We start from the raw sequence: 19,040 nt of genomic DNA on the forward strand, positions 1-19,040 counted from the left end.
CTTGGCTTGCGTCACGATAGTTCAACTCCATATTATCCACAAGCTAATGGTCTGGTCGAAGCCATAAACAAAGTTCTAGTCATCATGATCCGACGAATCATTAGGATTCATAGGTCAAATTGGCATAACATGTTAATTTCAGTGCTTTGGACGTATCGAACCTCAGTAAAAACGTCAACAGGGTTCACTCATTTCCAACTAGTTTATGGTCTGGAAGCTATGTTACCCATTGAATGCGAAATCTCGTTGTTGCAAATGGCCATCGAGTTACTTCCAACCACTTTCGAAGAGGAAAAACGTTTGTTATACTTGGCTCAGCTAGATGAGAATCGACGTGATGCTGCATCGGCGATCGAAACTCATGCCAAACGTATTAAAGCTCAGTATGATCGAAATGTTACCCCTCGAAATTTTTCAGAAGGAGAACTAGTCTTATTGTACGATCAAACAAATGATAAATTAGGCGTTACGAAATTCATACCCATGTGGCATGGTCCTTATGTTGTTAAGTGAAAGCTAGCAAAAGGGGCCTATGAATTGTAGACTTTGATGGGGTCTCTTTAGGTAAACCCAGAAATGGTCTCTACCTGAAGAGGTATTATGCTTAAAATTTTGGTGTGGAGATTTTTAGTTAGGTTAGTTTTCTTTCTAGCTTGTGTGTTTTAGTTTAAAAAGTGTGCTTAGCTTAGAGAGTGTTTTTTGTCATTATTCCTGCTTATCTTGGTTTTACTCTTGATATTGCAGATGTCGACGCCTCTCCAAACATACATTGGTTTTGCTGATGGTGCTTGTCGTAATACATGGAACATTTCTTTCGCAGCTTGGGTTATTTATTCGCCCTCTGACGAGTTGGTATCTATGCATGGGGTAAGCCTCGGTCAAACAACGAACAACATTGCAGAGTATAGTGCAGTGATTGAGTTATTCTCTGAATCTATTTCATTTGGGATTCAGAGTTTGATAGTGAGGTTAGATTCTGAACTCGTTGTATTACAACTTAATAGAGTATATGCCATTAGAAATCTAGTGTTATTAAGATTATTTTTTAGAGTGCGTCTCTTGGAACGTGAATATGACTATATTGAATATCAACATATTCCAAGATATTTAAATACATTAGCAGATGCAATTGCTTCTCGAATCTTAAGTAGACATTTGCAATAATCATACAAGTAAATTTAAAAACATTCCATAATATGTTTAACAAGATAAGCTGGTAATAGTGATATAGTATAATATAGGAGTGTGTCAAAATATACATCGTCTTCGATCATAGGTTGAAAAACACCTTATGATTGGCAAAAATGATAGTACAAAAAGCAAAAAATGTCATACGTGTCTACAATAGGTGATCATCCTATCACTGGTGATGATCTCGATAAGAAACCACTATACGGGCCACCTTACAAAGGAACCTCCTGAAGGTCCTGGGACCCCAATTACATAGCGCTGAAGTCTAAGAGGAATGTCATCTATGCCGGTCTCCGGGATATCTCCTGTCAAACGCTCTAGATGGATCTCCAATTCGGCCAAGGTCTCTGCTGATTCATCCTATGGGGCTGGTGCCACTGCAGCTAGTTGTTTCCTCTCATAGGGCCGGAGAGTGGCTGGTCGTCGTGGACCTACATCTGCATTTGAAACTTTTACTATCAATTTTGGGATGAGATAAAAACAAAAGAAATTAAATTAGGAAAATGTTGAAAATGATTTTACCTGAGTCATCCCATTGCTCTCCTGGTGGAAGAGCCATGTCTGGGTTACCACGAAAATCTACCCCAGCGTAAGGAAAGTCCTGAATAGCAAAAACCTTGTTCTCCAACCAATGGAAATACTCAGTAGTGAATCGAACAACCTTTGTCCCCTCCTTAGGATGACGGGCCATAACTGCAACCCATCGCATCAATTTGGGCTCTCGAGGAAGTCCAGCTCCAACAGTAAGGTGATGTGGGACCAACATTGGGACCCTCTCCAGACCAAAGCTCACGACTAAAGCACCATATCCAAAGGTCTTCAATTGTTGGAATTCTTTGTTCTAGTTAGTTAGCCTTTTATATTAGCCAACACAGCATCGCACCAGTTGAAGATGGTGCATCGAAAGCAGTCTACTGCCATCCGCATCTGGGATCCAGTGGCTACATGTAGTGTTGCGCTCTCGCAGAGCCTGGTAACAGTAAACGTGATTACCTTGAGTTCAGGAAGGGATATGGTTTTGATATCTATCCCTTTGTCTCTAGTCTGGTTGTTGCAGAACTCTAGCCGGAGGCTATCGATAGATTGGACACCTGGCCTAGTCCCGAATAGAGTCAAGTGTTCACCTCCCTTATGCAAACCAGTCGAGAAGTAAATGTCTTCCGGCTCCATTTCGAACTGGTGACCACCAATGAAGAAGCACTGGTCCTGTATGCTCCACCTGTCTACCAGCCACTGCAAAAATTCCACCTGGGCCCTCATGCCAGGTATGGCCCATAATTTGTATAAGTTGCATGCCTTCAATGCATCAATTGAAGGTTGATGATTTATCACGGCAAGATCTACATCCTCATGCTCCCGTTCTCGCCAATCAAGCATGATGTATACTCTACATTCAACAAAAAGGCGAATTAGAATGTCTAAAAGCAAAGTTTTTGGGTGAATTTTGAGAAATTTAGGTTTAAAAACCCTTGTTGCAGGGACCGCACCCTCTCTGTTAGGGACAGTGCGTGGGTTCGCACCTTGCCTTCACGGCAAGTGCGGACCCCTGACTTTTTTCCCGTTACAAAAAATTCGGGGTTCGCAAGTTACCTGTGTTGTGCCTGCGGGCCCTCGCGCATGGGTTTTGAACCTAAGAATCCCTTAAAAAATGAAATTAAAGCCTAATTTTTTTTTTGAAATGGATGAAATTAAAGAGTAGGATGATGAAGATTACCTGGAGGAGACGGCGCTCGATTCCATCGGACGGATTTTCAGCAATCTTCACGGGAAGTTTCTGACCAAAAGCTCTATTTTCTCACCCAGAACTTAAACGGTAAAAATGAATTTACAAAAGCCATTTTTATAAGTTTTTTGAATAAATGAGTTTTTAATTTGTTTATGTTTCACTTTAAATAGGTAACTTTTGCAACATTTTTATCCATTTTAAACAGGTATGAATAATGTTTGAGTTTTTGTTCAGGATAATGGATTTTTCAGGCGAAATCGGTAATTTTCGACGAAAAAACATTAGAGTCACCTTTAAGCTCTTTTCTGACTCCTAAAACATGAAAATATCGCTGAGTTTTTCTTTTTAAACTCGTTAAAACGGAAATAAAAAGACGGTCTACTTACAACTCTTTTTCTGACTATAAAAACATGAAAAGATTGCCGGATTTTTGTCGTTTTAAATTTGATATTGGCTATAAAACGACGTGTCATTAATCGCTTTTTTACTTTTTCGGATCAGAGACATTAATTACGAAAAGTACTCCTTGGTCGTAATGATCAAGCGGTTCTCTCAAGTATTATTTTATACTTTTTTTCGGGCTTGGGAGACACAAATTTACGAAAAAGGTCAACCATGGAGTCTTCTTAAGTTTTTTCAGACTCTCTAAAATTGAAAAACGTCGAGTTTCTCCTATACTGGACTCGTTAAAATTTAAAAGTAAAGGACCTGTTCAATTACAAATAGGAATGAACCACTCCTTCTTAGGGTTCAAATTTAAACTAAGTTGGACTCATGAGCTTATAATCAAGCAAATGTTATCCTCCTCAAGCTTGTCAAAAATAAAGAGGTACTTGCCAGAAATGGTGGGGGAAAAGAGAGAAAAATAAACATGTTTGTCATACTTTGTAACCACTCTTGAACACGACACTTTTATTCACCTGGGTTGGGAAATCATTTTCCTAACAGTTGATCAAACCATATTGAAAGTCTTCAGCCGGTTTCTGGGTATTAACTTTGGGTCAATTGTCACCAAACCATCTGTTGTGTCGTTATGTGTTCAAGAGGTCAGTGCAAATAAGCCATTCATCTGCAAAATATCTGTCATCCATCTCGACCATCCCTGAGTCAGTCCTTGCAACTAAATTTCTTCAAACTTGATCTATGATTTCGTGTTGTGGGCTTGCCTACGACGGATCGCTTTCTATCGAATTCAGCTCATTATCTAGAAAGATGATCTAGAAATCGTCAGTACCTTGGAATCTGCATGCCTCAATGGTAGGTTTCTCTCCTGCGATGATAGGTTGCATCATTGACCTTCGATCAAAGGATTCCGTGGCATGTTCTACATCAACACATCTATTCACATCTCATGGATTGTACTGAGTACTTTGAGAGCCATTGACATTACTGGTGGTTTCTCTCACACTTGTTAACAGTTTACATCATTGACTGGTAATCAAGTGGTTTCTACCATGTTCGACTTCAACACATTCATTCGCATGGATATAATCATATTGTTTCGGGAAGTAGAAATGAAGACCTTGGATTTAGTTTCCACCATCCAGGCTGCGAGGAATTTTGTATTCATTATACTGTGGACTATTCATAAACAGATGGTTGCGTCCATACTGTGTCTACATGTGTCTATACTTGTGATGTATTACAAGATCATTCCTATATCAGAGCAGTAGTTAGTTTTCTAGTTAGTTTTGATCTGAGTATGAGAATGAATACCTCAGCAATGATATGATCTCATATATATATTTTGCATTGAATGTTTTTACAGGTTCCAATAGGGCTCTCCACAAGATGATCCTCGAAATGATAAAGTACTTCACTCTTCCTACATGATAAATGAAATCCTCATCTACTACAGACTTCGCACTTTAGGGGGCAATCTGTTATACAAAATATTGTCACCATGACTATTTGCAGTCAGTATGGGTCTATCATTATTCATACTTTCCTCTTAAGCAAGTCTCAAACCTCAGCTCTTCATGTCAAGCTTTGAAAATGAGAGAAAGACCTTAAAAATCAATAAAGCTCTGGTTCCGCACTTTCTCTCACGATTTCCTGCGGACCCGCAACCCTTGTTCATGTTACCTGCGGACCTGCCCGCTCTGTCTCTAAAGGAGTGGGTGCGGACCCCTGTGAAAGTCAAAAAGGCGCAAGTTTATTCTAAAAAAACTCACTTTGGGTTAATTCTAGATGATTCTAGAAGGAATTTTGACCTAGATGGTTCGCTCTTAGGTGGTTCATGCATCCCAAAAGACAAGGAGCTAATCCCTTGATGAGAGGAGCTATCCCTTTGAAGGAGGGCTTTATCCTTTTGAAGATGGACCTAGTAACTTCCCTCCATTGCACTATAAATTAAAGCATTGGGCTGGTTGCTAGGGAGGTTAAAAGCTGAACATTTTTGAGGGTAAATGTTGGTGGAATTGAGACTTCCTAGTTAAGCTTGAGAGGAGAGATCACATACCTTTTGGCTTCATTGGGAAGAGAGTGAAACTTGTCAAAGTAGAGGAGACTTCTTGTTGGACCCTGGGAGGAGCTCAGGGAAAATTTTAAGAACCCCCCTAAATTTATAAATATAATAAATGGGCGAATCTCCATAGTATATAGGAAAAATGGAAGGCGATTTTATCAATAATATAATATGTATATATAATTTTTTGGCGAATCTCTAACCAGGAATGGCGAATATTTTACTCAATTATAAAATCTTGTAAGATCTTGGCGAGTCTTTCACTAAATAATAAAACTTTTTAAAGTCCTAGTGAATCTTAGCATAGGTTAATTCCCCCATTTAAATAGGCTACATTCCAGGTGAATACCATGGGTCAATACCATGTGCCATTTTGGTAAATACCATGAGTCAATACCATGTGCCATTTTGGTAAATACCATGGGTCAATACCATGTGCCATTTTTATTTTTATTAATTCTAATATTAGGGTTAATAATAGTTTTTTGCATGGTATTAATAACAATCTAGTCCATGGTATTTGTCCCATAGTATTTTGGCCATAAGTTTCACCTAAATATAACCCATTTTTTAGTGTTCATAAATATAAGGTGACTTATGGAGTAAATATAAAAAAATGTTTTATTTGTTTACCATACCTCTCGTTTATTTATATTTTTATTAATTTACCATACCTCTTTTACAAATATGGTATTTGGCCCATAGGATTCACTTAAATAAAACCTCTTTCTTGAGCCTTCATAAATAGAACGAGGGTTATGGACTAAATATAAAAAGATGTTTTATTTATTTACGATAAGTCTAGTTTATTTATATTTCTATTTATTTACCATACCTTTTGAGTAAGTATAAAAAGACGTTTTATTTATTTACCATACCTCCACTTGACTTATATTTTTATTTGTTTACACCCTTACATGTATATAAGGTGACTTATGGAGTAAATATAAAAAATGTTTTATTTATTTACCATACCTCTCATTTATTTATATTTTTATTAATTTACCATACCTCTTTTATAAATATGGTATTTGGCCCATACGATTCACTTAAATAAAACCTATTCTTGAAAATGGGTGAATGGATTCACTTAAATAAAACCTATTCTTGAAAATGGGCGAATGGAAGGTTGCAAGTCCTAATTTCAAGGGCTAAATTTACCTTTTTTACCCTCTCCCTTAAAATAAGGTGGGCTATTTGAGGTGATTTGTAAAAATGTACTATGATACAAAATATTCGCCCACTAAAAATTTAAAACCCCTTAATTTCGCTAAAGGGCGAACATTTGCCCATAAAATTATCCTTGGAGGAGCTTGTACAACATCAAGGCACATGTTGTAAAGTTCTTCTTTGATTTGAATTAATACAATAAGATTCATTTTTCTCAACAAATTGTCTTATGTGATTTGTTTCATGAATTCCTTGATCATCATGATAAGTATGCTTTATTATATTGGCTTTTCAGGTGCTATTTAAGTTGTGTGCTTGTTTGTGTTTTCAGATTCGCTACAAGGAGTTAGAAATAATGGAGAAATGGTTATGTGGTTGTAACACATCTTCTTAGTTTAGGAGTTGTTCCTAGAATTTAGGAGGTTGTTTACAACTACCTATTTTTCAGTGATGTATTTAATGTGTAATATTCATTCATGTAAGAAAGAGTGAACGTAAGCGAGAGTCTCCTCCTTGTTTTGTTGAGTGCAGTCTCCAGGTGGTGTTCTCACCTGTGAGCTGCAACTCCTTCTGATTAATTCAAGTTTAATTATTTTTATCTTGGTATCAGAGCTTAGGGTAGAGGTAGCCTTAATTTTTTTTTTTGGGATGTATCATTAGTTACACATATGTAGCGGTAGGAGTACATGTAGGGATAGCTGTGTGATCAGGTGGAGCTGCAGTAACACCTGAAGCGAAAAGGAATCAGATGACTGATCATCACTGAGCCGAAGGAAGGGTTGGAGCGAAAATTCGGAGCGGAATTTTTTTTTTGGAAAGATTGCAGCAATTAGCGCGATTTTTCGAGGAACAGTCACGCCATTGGCGCGGTTTTGGAGCTGATAAACGCGCCAGAGAAAACAACGACAAAATTGGCGCTGATCCGTGGCTGTGAAACGCGCCAAAATTCCTGCACATCGAGAATTTTCATTTTCCGCAATTAGCGCGGATTCGGCGTTGATTAGAGCGCCAACCCTTTCTTTCTGTAAATCTGCAATCTTTGTTGCAGATCGGAGTTGCCCGGTGGAGGCACGTGAAGGTTTCTGCTCGGTGGTAGCAGATTTGATTTGCCCGTTGGTGGCGAATTGAGGATCCTTGATCAGCTCGGAGGTAGCAGATCGGATCTGCCCGGTGGTGGCGAAGTGAGGTTCCGTGATCCGCTCGGTGGTAGCAGATCGGACCTGCCCGGTGGTGGCGAATCAGAGCTCTATGATCTGTTCAGTGGTAACAGATCGGTTTTGCCCGGTGGTGGCATAGTGAAGTCCCTGATCTATTTGGAGACAGCAGATTGGACTTGCCCGTTGGTGGCACAGAGAAGTTCCTGATCTGTTCGGTGGTAGCAGATCGGACTTGCCCGGTGGTGGCCAATTGCAGTGTTCAGTAGTGAAAAAATGAACAACAGTTTGGAATCATACCTCCATGAGTCCGGCAAGCTCGATGGAACGAATTTTTCCAACTGGAAGTTCAAAATGCAAACCTTACTGGAGAGTGCGAACGCATGGGCGATCGTCTTGGGAAATGAACAGAGATCCGGAAATACAACCCAAGAACAAGATTGGGATAAAAGAGAAACAAAGGCAAAAGTCATACTGAAGATGTCTGTCAAAGACAACATTATCCCTCATATTCGAGATTGCAAGTCGGCCGCAGATATTTGGAGCACGATCAAGGGTCTGTATGAGACACAGAACACAAATCGTGTTCTCGCACTCAAAGGAAAATTGTATGCACTAAAGATGAACGAGAATGAATCTGTTGATGGATTCACAGCCAGAATCAAGGATCTGAAAGACAAATTGGGATCCATTGGAGAAAAGGTATCAGACTCAGATATGGTTACCCTCACACTGAACAGGATGACTGATGAATATCAGACATTCATCTCAGGGTTGTCAGCGAGGGAGAAAGCCCCCTCTTTTGATGAGCTGACAGCGATTCTGCTCCAGGAGGAGGAGCGAAGACAAAATCTGAAGACCCAGAGCAATGACCTTGCTCTGATGGCAAAGAAAAGACAACACAGAGGAAAGCAGCGCCAGCACCAACATCAGCACCAGCAACCACAGCAGCAGCAGAAAGGGGCCAACTCCTTTCAAAGGAGACCATCTAGAGGTATGAATGATAACAATGCTAAGAGATGTTTTTACTGTCGAAAGCCTGGTCACCAGATCAGAGAGTGTTATAAGAGGCAAACATATGAAAGGAGAGGTAAACAAAAGAAGCATCAGGGATGTTTTGCTGAAGAAGAGGAAGACCACAGCTATGATCTTCGGCTATTTACAGTCGACTGTGCACTTTCAGCATCAAGAGGAGATGAGGACAATACATGGTATGTCGATTCAGGCGCATCCTCGCACATGACTGGTAAGAGAGAATATTTTGAGTTTCTTGAAGATTCTACATGTGGATCCAAAATTTATTTGGGTGATGACAGTGGGTATGAGATCAAAGGTTGTGGGGATATTCCTGTGAAACTACCTAATGGCGATATCAAACATCTCAAAAATGTTCTATATGTTCCAGGAATTAAAAAGAATTTGATCTCTGTCTCTATGATAATAGACCAGGAAATGCAGGTACAATTCTTCAAGAATGGATGTGTCATTCAAGATAGAAAATTGGAGACAGTTGCAACAGGAGTACGTGTGGGGAATTTGTATAAACTGGATGCAAAGAGCATGTCACGACAGGCGATGGTTGCAGCAACATCAACAGCTGAGAATCTCTGGCACCAGAGATTTGGACATATCAATCTACAAGATCTCATCTTGCTTAAAAATAAAGGTATGGTCGATGGACTTCCTGCTTTACATAATATCAAACTGGAATGTGATGGATGTGCATTAGGGAAGATGCATAGAGATGAATTCCCTGTAAATGTCAACAAAAAACAAAGAGACATCCTAGAACTAGTGCATACAGATATTTGTGGACCTATGCAGACTAGGTCTTTAGGAGGTGCATACTACTTTCTACTGTTTATAGATGATTGCACTAGGTTCTCTTGGGTGTATTTTTTAAGCAAAAAGAGTCAAGCTTTCCAATATTTTAAAGAATTCAAATCTATGATAGAGAACCAAACAGGAAAGAAGATAAAGATTCTCCGCTCGGATCAAGGGGGGGAATACAGGTTAAATGAGTTCATGAACTTCTGCAAGCAGCATGGGATTATACAACAATTCACAGTGCCACACACTCCACAGCAGAATGGAGTAGCAGAATGCAAGAACATGACCCTTGTGGAGTGCGCGAGAAGTATGCTTCAAGGTAAGGGCATTTCTAATGGTCTTTGGGCAGAAGCCATTAATACTGTTGTTTATTTAAAGAATAGGAGTCCCACCAAATGTCTAGGCTTCAAAACCCCCTTTGAAGCATTGTTTGGACTCAAACCAGCAGTTGGTCATCTGAAAATATTTGGATCTAAAGCTTTTGCTCATGTACCGAAAGAAGATAGGAAAAAGCTAGATCCCAAAGCCTTGAAATGCATATTTGTAGGATATGGCACAGAATATAAAGCATACAAATTATATAATCCTGTGACTCATAAAGTGTTTGCAAGCAGAGACGTCATTTTTCATGAACAGATAGGAGATGGAAAGGAAGACTCTAACAACGACAGCCACATTCCATTTCTGATAGAACTGAACAGTGATGAAGAAGAAGAAGAAAAGGAGCAGGAGCAGAAACAGGAAGAAGTAGCAGCAAATAGCTCAATAAGTGAGGATGCAGGCCCAGACAGTGATGAAACAGGAAGAGTGGAGGTGAGTCCTTTACCGAGAAGATCAGGTAGAAAGACTAGACTACCTGCAAAATTCAGAGACTATGCTTTAATGTCCAAAATTTTAAATATTGTAGAACCCTCAAATTATGAAGAAGCAAGTAGATCAGATAAATGGAGGGTTGCAATGCATGAAGAAATGGAATCCATATATAGAAACCATACTTGGGACTTAGTTGAGCTGCCAGAAGGAAAAACCCCTATAGGTTGTAAGTGGCTGTATAAACCTAAGATAAATGCAGAGGGTATTGTAGAAAAATTCAAAGCAAGACTGGTAGCAAAGGGTTATTCACAACAGGAAGGAATTGATTTTGATGACACCTTTGCCCCTGTAGCTAAACTTAATACAATTAGAATGCTAATCTTTTTAGCAACAAAACATAAATGGAAGCTACACCAGTTAGATGTTAAATCTGCATTTCTGAATGGAGAATTAAAAGAAGAAATATATTTAGTACAACCTCCTGGATTTGTGAAAAAGGGGAAGGAACATTTAGTGTGTAAACTGCATAAGGCACTTTATGGATTAAAACAAGCACCCAGGTCATGGTATGACAAAATTGATTCATTTTTTGATCAGCATAGTTTCCATAGGAGCCTCAACGATCCAAATCTGTACTCCAAGATAAATAAATAGAGGCAAATCATTTTGATTTCTTTGTATGTGGATGACATGATAATAACAAGAAATGCAAATAGTTTAATCAAAGAAATCAAGCAGCAAATGTCACAGGAATTTGAAATGAAAGACCTTGGTGATCTTCATTATTGCCTAGGATTGGAAGTGTGGAAAGATTCTGGTCAAACTTTTCTAACTCAAGGAAAGTATGCCAGAACCCTGTTGGAAAGATTCAAAATGGAACAGTGCAAAACAACAGCAACACCATTGCAGCAGAACCTCAAGTTAAGCAGTGACGATGGTACAAAACAGGTGGATGCCACTTTGTATAGACAGCTAGTGGGAAGCTTGATATATCTCACGACAACTAGACCTGATCTGGCATATTCTGTTAGTGTGCTCAGCCAGTTTATGTCCAGACCACTTGACAGTCACTGGAATGCAGCAAAATGTGTGTTGAGGTACCTGAATGGTACTTGCAATTATGGTATTTTATACACTGACATTTCTGATGTTACTTTAGCAGGTTATTCAGATTCTGATTGGGCAGGCAACCTGGATGATCGTAGATCTATGACAGGTTATGCATTTAGTATTGGATCCGGGGTTATTTCGTGGAGCAGTAAAAAGCAAAGCACTGTAGCATTATCGTCATGTGAAGCAGAGTACCAGGCGTTGTGTGTAGCTACATGTGAAGCCATTTGGTTGAGGAGATTGCTTAGTGATGCAGGCGAAGGACAAAAAGCAGCAACCAGCATCAAAACTGACAATCAAAGCACAATAAAGCTTGCATACAATCCAGTTTTCCATAAGAATACTAAACACATTGATACTCAGTTTCACTTTGTACGAGAAAAGATACAGTCTAAGGAAATTTGTGTGGATTATTGTAATACTTGTGATAATATAGCTGACATTTTTACTAAGCCTCTAGGGCGAGTAAAGTTTGAGTTATTTAGAGGGATGTTAGGTGTGCAAAATAACCCTTTCTCCATTAAGGGGGGGAGTTAGAAATAATGGAGAAATGGTTATGTGGTTGTAACACATCTTCTTAGTTTAGGAGTTGTTCCTAGAATTTAGGAGGTTGTTTACAACTACCTATTTTTCAGTGATGTATTTAATGTGTAATATTCATTCATGTAAGAAAGAGTGAATGTAAGCGAGAGTCTCCTCCTTGTTTTGTTGAGTGCAGTCTCCAGGTGGTGTTCTCACCTGTGAGCTGCAACTCCTTCTGATTAATTCAAGTTTAATTATTTACCATACCTCTCATTTATTTATATTTTTATTAATTTACCATACCTCTTTTATAAATATGGTATTTGGCCCATATGATTCACTTAAATAAAACCTATTCTTGAAAATGGGCGAATGGAAGGTTGTAAGTCCTAATTTCAAGGGCTAAATTTACCTTTTTTACCCTCTCCTTAAAATAAGGTGGGCTATTTGAGGTGATTTGTAAAAATATACTATGATACAAAATATTCGCCCACTAAAAATTTAAAACCCCTTAATTTCGCTAAAGGGCGAACATTCGCCCCTAAAATTATCCTTGGAGGAGCTTGTACAACATCAAGGCACAGGTTGTAAAGTTCTTCTTTGATTTGAATTAATACAATAAGATTCATTTTTCTCAACAAATTGTCTTATGTGATTTGTTTCATGAATTCCTTGATCATCATGATAAGTATGCTTTATTATATTGGCTTTTCAGGTGCTATTTAAGTTGTGTGCTTGTTTGTGTTTTCAGATTCGCTACAAGGGAGCTCATTTGGATCAAAGGAGCGAGGCTTCCACAAACTTGCATTGGACCCAAGGTAGGCCTAAAACACTTGTTTTCCTTTATTTATAAACTACATATTTAGAGAAAAATAAAATTTGATTGGCTTGCTTGTCACTAGATATCATTAGATACTAGGGAGGTCGGTCTTGTCCGCAAGAACGACTCATTCCGTGTGACACAAGGTGCTGACAGGGAAAGGTCCCATCACTTATCCCGTAGAGAAGATAGAGGGGAGCAGAAGGAACAGGGCTTTCATGAGCACCTAAACTGCTATAACAAGACGCGAAAACCTGTTAAAATTACCGCTCCGCCTTCTGCAATCAAGATTGATAGTGTGCATCTGACCGAAAGGATTGAGAGTCTACAGAACCTTGCCCTTATAGGTAGATGGCATTTCCCCGAAATGAATGATGCTGATATGAGGAAATGGATAGCAATCCATTGGAAACCAGTGATAGGATATATACCTATTATATCAAACCTTATGAAGGAGTGGTACTGCTTCCATTTTCTTAATGCTGCTGATGCTGAAGCTATTCAAAAATGTTCGTGGGTGTTTAAAAGGAGCTTCCTTGCTCTTTATAGGTGGTATATTGGGTTCGACCCACTGAAAAATACGCCCTCAAATAACCTCATATGGGTAAAATTTCCAAATCTTCCCTTAGAACTATGGTCAAAAGAAACCCTTGAGGAGATTGGTAATTCTATAGGCAGATTTATCTACGTTGATCCTTGGTGTCTAGGAGAAAAGGATAAGAGAATAGCTTGGATTCTCATAGAAAAATCGTACAGGGGGGGATATCCAGATCACATTGAGATTTCTTAGAGAGATCAGATAATCAAGCAAAGATTCGACTTCTAGGGCATCCCGTTCAGATGCGCAGCTTGTCATAAAACTGGCCATTTAATAAAAAATTGTCCTAATCACAAGTTTCTTAAAAATAGGAGCCTCAGACAAAAGGTGAGGAGACAGGTCTCATCGACTAGCCCATCCTCCACAGAGTTGCTGGAAGACCATCTCCCCAAATCAACAGCTTCCCCGCGGGTATTGTCACAGGACCCCCCTCTGTTTCCAGAAACCAGACCTGGCAGCCCAGGTAATAACAATAATTCTTTGATAAGCAGTCCTATAGCTTTTCAGTGCTCCCCCATTCCGGAACCAAGAGATGATAAAGCTATTCCTTCCCCGAGTCCCATGCGGGTAAAGGACTTCTCCGTCGGATCCATTCCTATTCCTATATCGTCCTCATCACCAACCCCTAATCAAAATCTCTTATCCCATATAAAAGGAAAAGAACCATGTGTGTCTGTCACCCCAGTGAACTCCCCTGCTTCATCCCCAATTAATCCTTATGATAGTGATCTGGATTTTCTTCTCAATCGAAAGTCTCTCGAACTGGAGCCTTTAACTATCCACAAACCTAGGAACCAGGCTTCGCCGTTCATTAGCCCGGACTCTGCAATAAATATAACTGTAAGAAAAAAGAATCGGGGTGGCAGCAGGCATTTTAGAGGAAGAACCACTGTTACAGACAGCGGGGTTAGAAATCTCTCTCTGGTTGATGTTCCTATTTATGGCATGCCAGATTCACAGCCTCTTAGAGCAAGCGCGGCTGGTGAATCCTCCAAATGACTTTTATTATCTCTATGAATATCAGAGGTCTTGGCGTTGACCCCAAATTTCTAACGCTGAAGAATTTCTTCTACTCTTCCAGGCCGGGAATAATTCTTATCCAAGAAACTATGCACAGTCGCGAAGCCACCATTTCTTACTTCAGGAAAATGCTTCCATCTTGGTATATGGTGGCTACAGAGGCTCGAGGATTGTCAGGGGGTCTAGCAACTCTATGGGATCCTATGCGAATAAGAGCTAAAGCATATAAATGTTTTGCTGGGATCATCATTTCGGCATCCATCAGGGGAAAAGATCTTCCTATTAATATCTTAAACATTTATGCGCCTTATAAAAATAGAGCTCCCTTTTGGGAAAATTTTTTCTCATCAGATATGTTTGATATTGAACATCTCTTAATTGCAGGCGATTTAAATGTAACATTGAGCTCGGAAGAATGCTGGGGATTCGGGAAGAAAAAGGACCCGCTTGCTGATATCATAAAGCTTGAGCTTCTAAATAAAAATTTGGTGGATATCGTTCCTCCGGAAATGAAGCCGACATGGGTTAATGGCAGAACTGATAAGGCCTATATTGCTAAAAGGATTGATCGGTTCCTAGTACATATCAACATTATAGATAAGATGGGCATGCCTTTTTCAGCAGTGGGGAATGTACTTGTATCGGATCACAGACCTATTCTCTTATCATGGCCGGAAAAGGGTTCCAGAAGGGGATATCCCTTCAAGTTTAACAGAACTCTTTTACAGGACCCAGCATTTAATGAATACATTTCCAATGCATGGAAAGAGCTAACAGCAAAGGCTAAGCTCCCCCCGTTTTTAACATTCAGAGATAAGATGGCAGCAATGAGAAAGCTAGTGAAGAAATGGCAAATTCAAAAAAGGGAGAAAGATAGGCAGGAACTTCAGACAGTCCAACAGGAATTGGATAGCCTTTTGAAATTATCAGATGCAAACTCGTGCTCTTTCAGCATGAAATGCAGCATAAGAGAGCTTGAAAGGAAAAAATTTAAATTGCTGAAGCAAGAGGAATCCTTTTGGAGGCTTAAAAGCAGGGCTTTATGGCTCCAGGAAGGCGACAAAAACACTAAGTTTTTTCATAACTATGCAAATGCCAGACGTGACAAAAACTCCATATGGAAGATAAGGGATGGAAATGGAGGTTTCGCTGTATCTCAAGATGACATCACAAAGGAGGCTGTCAGTCATTTCAAGAAACAATACAACAGAAGGAATGATATTGCCTTTCGGGACATTCTATGGGGTATTGATTTGGTTCCTCAGATGTTTGATGATGAGAAGAATGAGGCCTTGTTCCAGCCAATCACAGAAGATGAGCTACTCGGAATTATGAAGTCCTTCAAGAAAGATAAGAGCCCTGGCCCGGATGGCTGGACAATTGAATTCTTCATCCACTTTTTCGACCTCATTAAACAGGATCTTCTAAGGATGGTGGAAGCGTCTAGGATGTCTGGTAACATACACCATATCACTACTTCCACATTGATTGCCCTAATCCCAAAAAAGGGTGTGCCATAATCTTTTCATGATTTTAGACCGATATCCTTATGCAATATCTCTTTCAAAATCATCACAAAGGTTATTGCTGAAAGAATTAAAGGAACACTGGCCTCCTTTTTATCTAGGAACCAACACGCTTTTTTGAAGGGCTGCAATATTCTGGATGTTGTGGCTAATACTCAGGAGTGCCTGTTCTCTATGTCTTCTCAAAATACAGAAGCAGCCATCATGAAAATTGACTTGCAAAAAGCTTACGACTGCTTAGATTGGGGGTTTATTGAAAGTCTTTTGGCAAAGATTGGTCTGAGATCCAACTCCATCTGATGGATCATGGCTTGCGTAGTGAATGTTAACTATGCGGTTATTATCAATGGTATTCCCTCTCATTTTTTTCAAGTAGAGAGAGGCTTGCGTCAGGGATGCCCCCTTTCGCCTCTTTTATTCATTCTGGCCATGAACTCCCTAAGCATCCACATCAATAAAGTGGTCGCCGAAAACAATTGCAGACCTATTAAGATTTGTAGGCACAACTTCATTTCGCACAACCTCTTTGTTGATGATATCCTCTTATTTGCAATGTTATGTAGAACATCATGGACATGTTTAAAAGATATTCTCGAAAGATTCCAAAGAGCCTCTAGGCTTTTTATTAACAAAGCGAAATCTTTACTCTATCACAATGATACCAATATGGAAATGGTGAATTGGATTTCTCAGCTTTTTGGGATAGAGTCAAGATCGATCAAGGAAGGCCTCAAATATTTAGGTTTTCATCTCAAAGCTAAAGCTTACTCAAGGAATGACTGGCAATGGCTGATAGAAAGATTCTATAAAAAGATATCGGCATGGGAGCATAGATGTCTATCCTTGGCAGGCAGAGTCATCCTTTCTCAATCTGTTTTATTGCAGTTGGCGGTCTTTTGGGCTCATTTATTTGTCCTTCCAACAAGCATTATTCAAAAGATGACCAAGATCACGACAAATTTTATTTGGGGTGGAAGATCTGAACAGAGTAAATTCCATCTCTCCAAAATGGACATTATTTCATTGCCTAAGCATCTCGGAGATTGAAGAATATAGTTCCCATCCCACAGGAAGAAGTCGCGTCCTAGCTCTTCTGGTATAGGCCCACTGAGCTGATTTCCGTGGAGCCAAAGCTGGGCCAAGCTAGAGCAGTTTCCTAGCTCTGCAGGAATCTATCAGCTCAAATTGTTGCGTTGCGTTGTGACTATAATCTGGTGACTGATTTTATACAACGATAATCGTTGGGTATACTTCCTATGAGTGAATTGTCTCGTAGTTGCATGTATTGGACGTTGGTAACATTGTCGAGTTCAGGTGGAAGGGAGCTTGTGAGGAAATTGGATTGTGCCGGTCAGAGAGTTACGGTAAAGGGCGAACACTTTGAGTTTCGTAATGTTCCCAACAACTAAGAAACATTGTAAGTCTATGGAAATTGTAATTGTCATGGACAAGAACGCGATGAGTGATGATGTGCCGTGAGTGCTCTAAGAGGCGGTGGAGGAGGCAACTTGTGCGTCGTGATTGCCTGGAGCTTTGAAGCACTTTTGTCAGGATATCCTTGACCTGAGAGCTTACAATTATGGAAAATCCTTATTCCAGTGTTGTCTGCTGTAGAGCATATGAGCTCATCGGAAATGTTTAATGCCCAACCAGCGATGCAGTGGGGATTAAGTCAAGCAGCTGCACTAATTACCTGGAGAAATCAGCCACATGCCGCCTATAGAGTTCTTCACGTTTTATTTTATGCAATCACAAAAACTGCCTGTTTTTGCAATCTCAAAAACTGCCTGTTTTTTACAAATTTATTAAAAAAAGAGATTGTATTCTAGGATTTGAATTTTTTTCAAAAACAGGCAGTTTTTGTGATTGCATAAAATAAAACGTGAAGAACTCTATAGGCGGCATGTGGCTGATTTCTCCAGGTAATTAGTGCAGCGGCTTGACTTAATCCCCACTGCATCGCTGGTTGGGCATTAAACATTTCCGATGAGCTCATATGCTCTACAGCAGACAACACTGGAATAAGGATTTTCCATAATTGTAAGCTCTCAGGTCAAGGATATCCTGAAAAAAGTGCTTCAAAGCTCCAGGCAATCACGACGCACAAGTTGCCTCCTCCACCGCCTCTTAGAGCACTCACGGCACATCATCACTCATCGCGTTCTTGTCCATGACAATTACAATTTCCATAGACTTACAATGTTTCTTAGTTGTTGGGAACATTACGAAACTCAAAGTGTTCGCCCTTTACCGTAACTCTCTGACCGGCACAATCCAATTTCCTCACAAGCTCCCTTCCACCTGAACTCGACAATGTTACCAACGTCCAATACATGCAACTACGAGACAATTCGCTCATAGGAAGTATACCCAACGATTATCGTTGTATAAAATCAGTCACCAGATTATAGTCACAACGCAACGCAACAATTTGAGCTGATAGATTCCTGCAGAGCTAGGAAACTGCTCTAGCTTGGCCCAGCTTTGGCTCCACGGAAATCAGCTCAGTGGGCCTATACCAGAAGAGCTAGGACGCGACTTCTTCCTGTGGGATGGGAACTATATTCTTCAATCTCCGCTTGAGCACATCTTGATAAGGGAACGCGGCTCCTTATGCTTTGCAGGAATGAAACTGATTTAGCCATCCCCAAATTTGAAATTTCAGTGTTTAGGCGGGGCGAGTTTTCAAAATTCAAATGAATAATCATTAATGCGTTTGGAGCTTGTACTTGCAGTCGATTCAACTCGAAGCGCGGAGGCAGCAAATTTAAGTTTCGAGACGGGGCGGGCCCGCGGCTGGTGGGTCCCGCATACTCCACCGGAAACACATGCTGGCTGCCGGAGATCTGAATCCATGGTTATGTATGCTATCTCACTGACGTGCACCACATACATAGCTGGCCCAGCATTTAAGACTCAATATATGGCTAGCTGGCCCAGCATTTAAGACTCAATATATGGCTGGTTAGCCCTTGCCCTGTTTCATTGTTGCTAGCTGGATTGCCCAATATTGTCTAGATATGAAATTATTTAGTTCAATATAATACAGTGCATGAAAATATAATTAATATAAATAAAATATAAAAATAGATT

The sequence above is a fragment of the Pinus tabuliformis genome, chromosome 8 (assembly GCF_031772625.1).
Source record: "Pinus tabuliformis cultivar Carrire ecotype Pingquan chromosome 8, CPIR1, whole genome shotgun sequence".
In the NCBI taxonomy this organism is placed as follows: Eukaryota; Viridiplantae; Streptophyta; class Pinopsida; order Pinales; family Pinaceae; genus Pinus; species Pinus tabuliformis.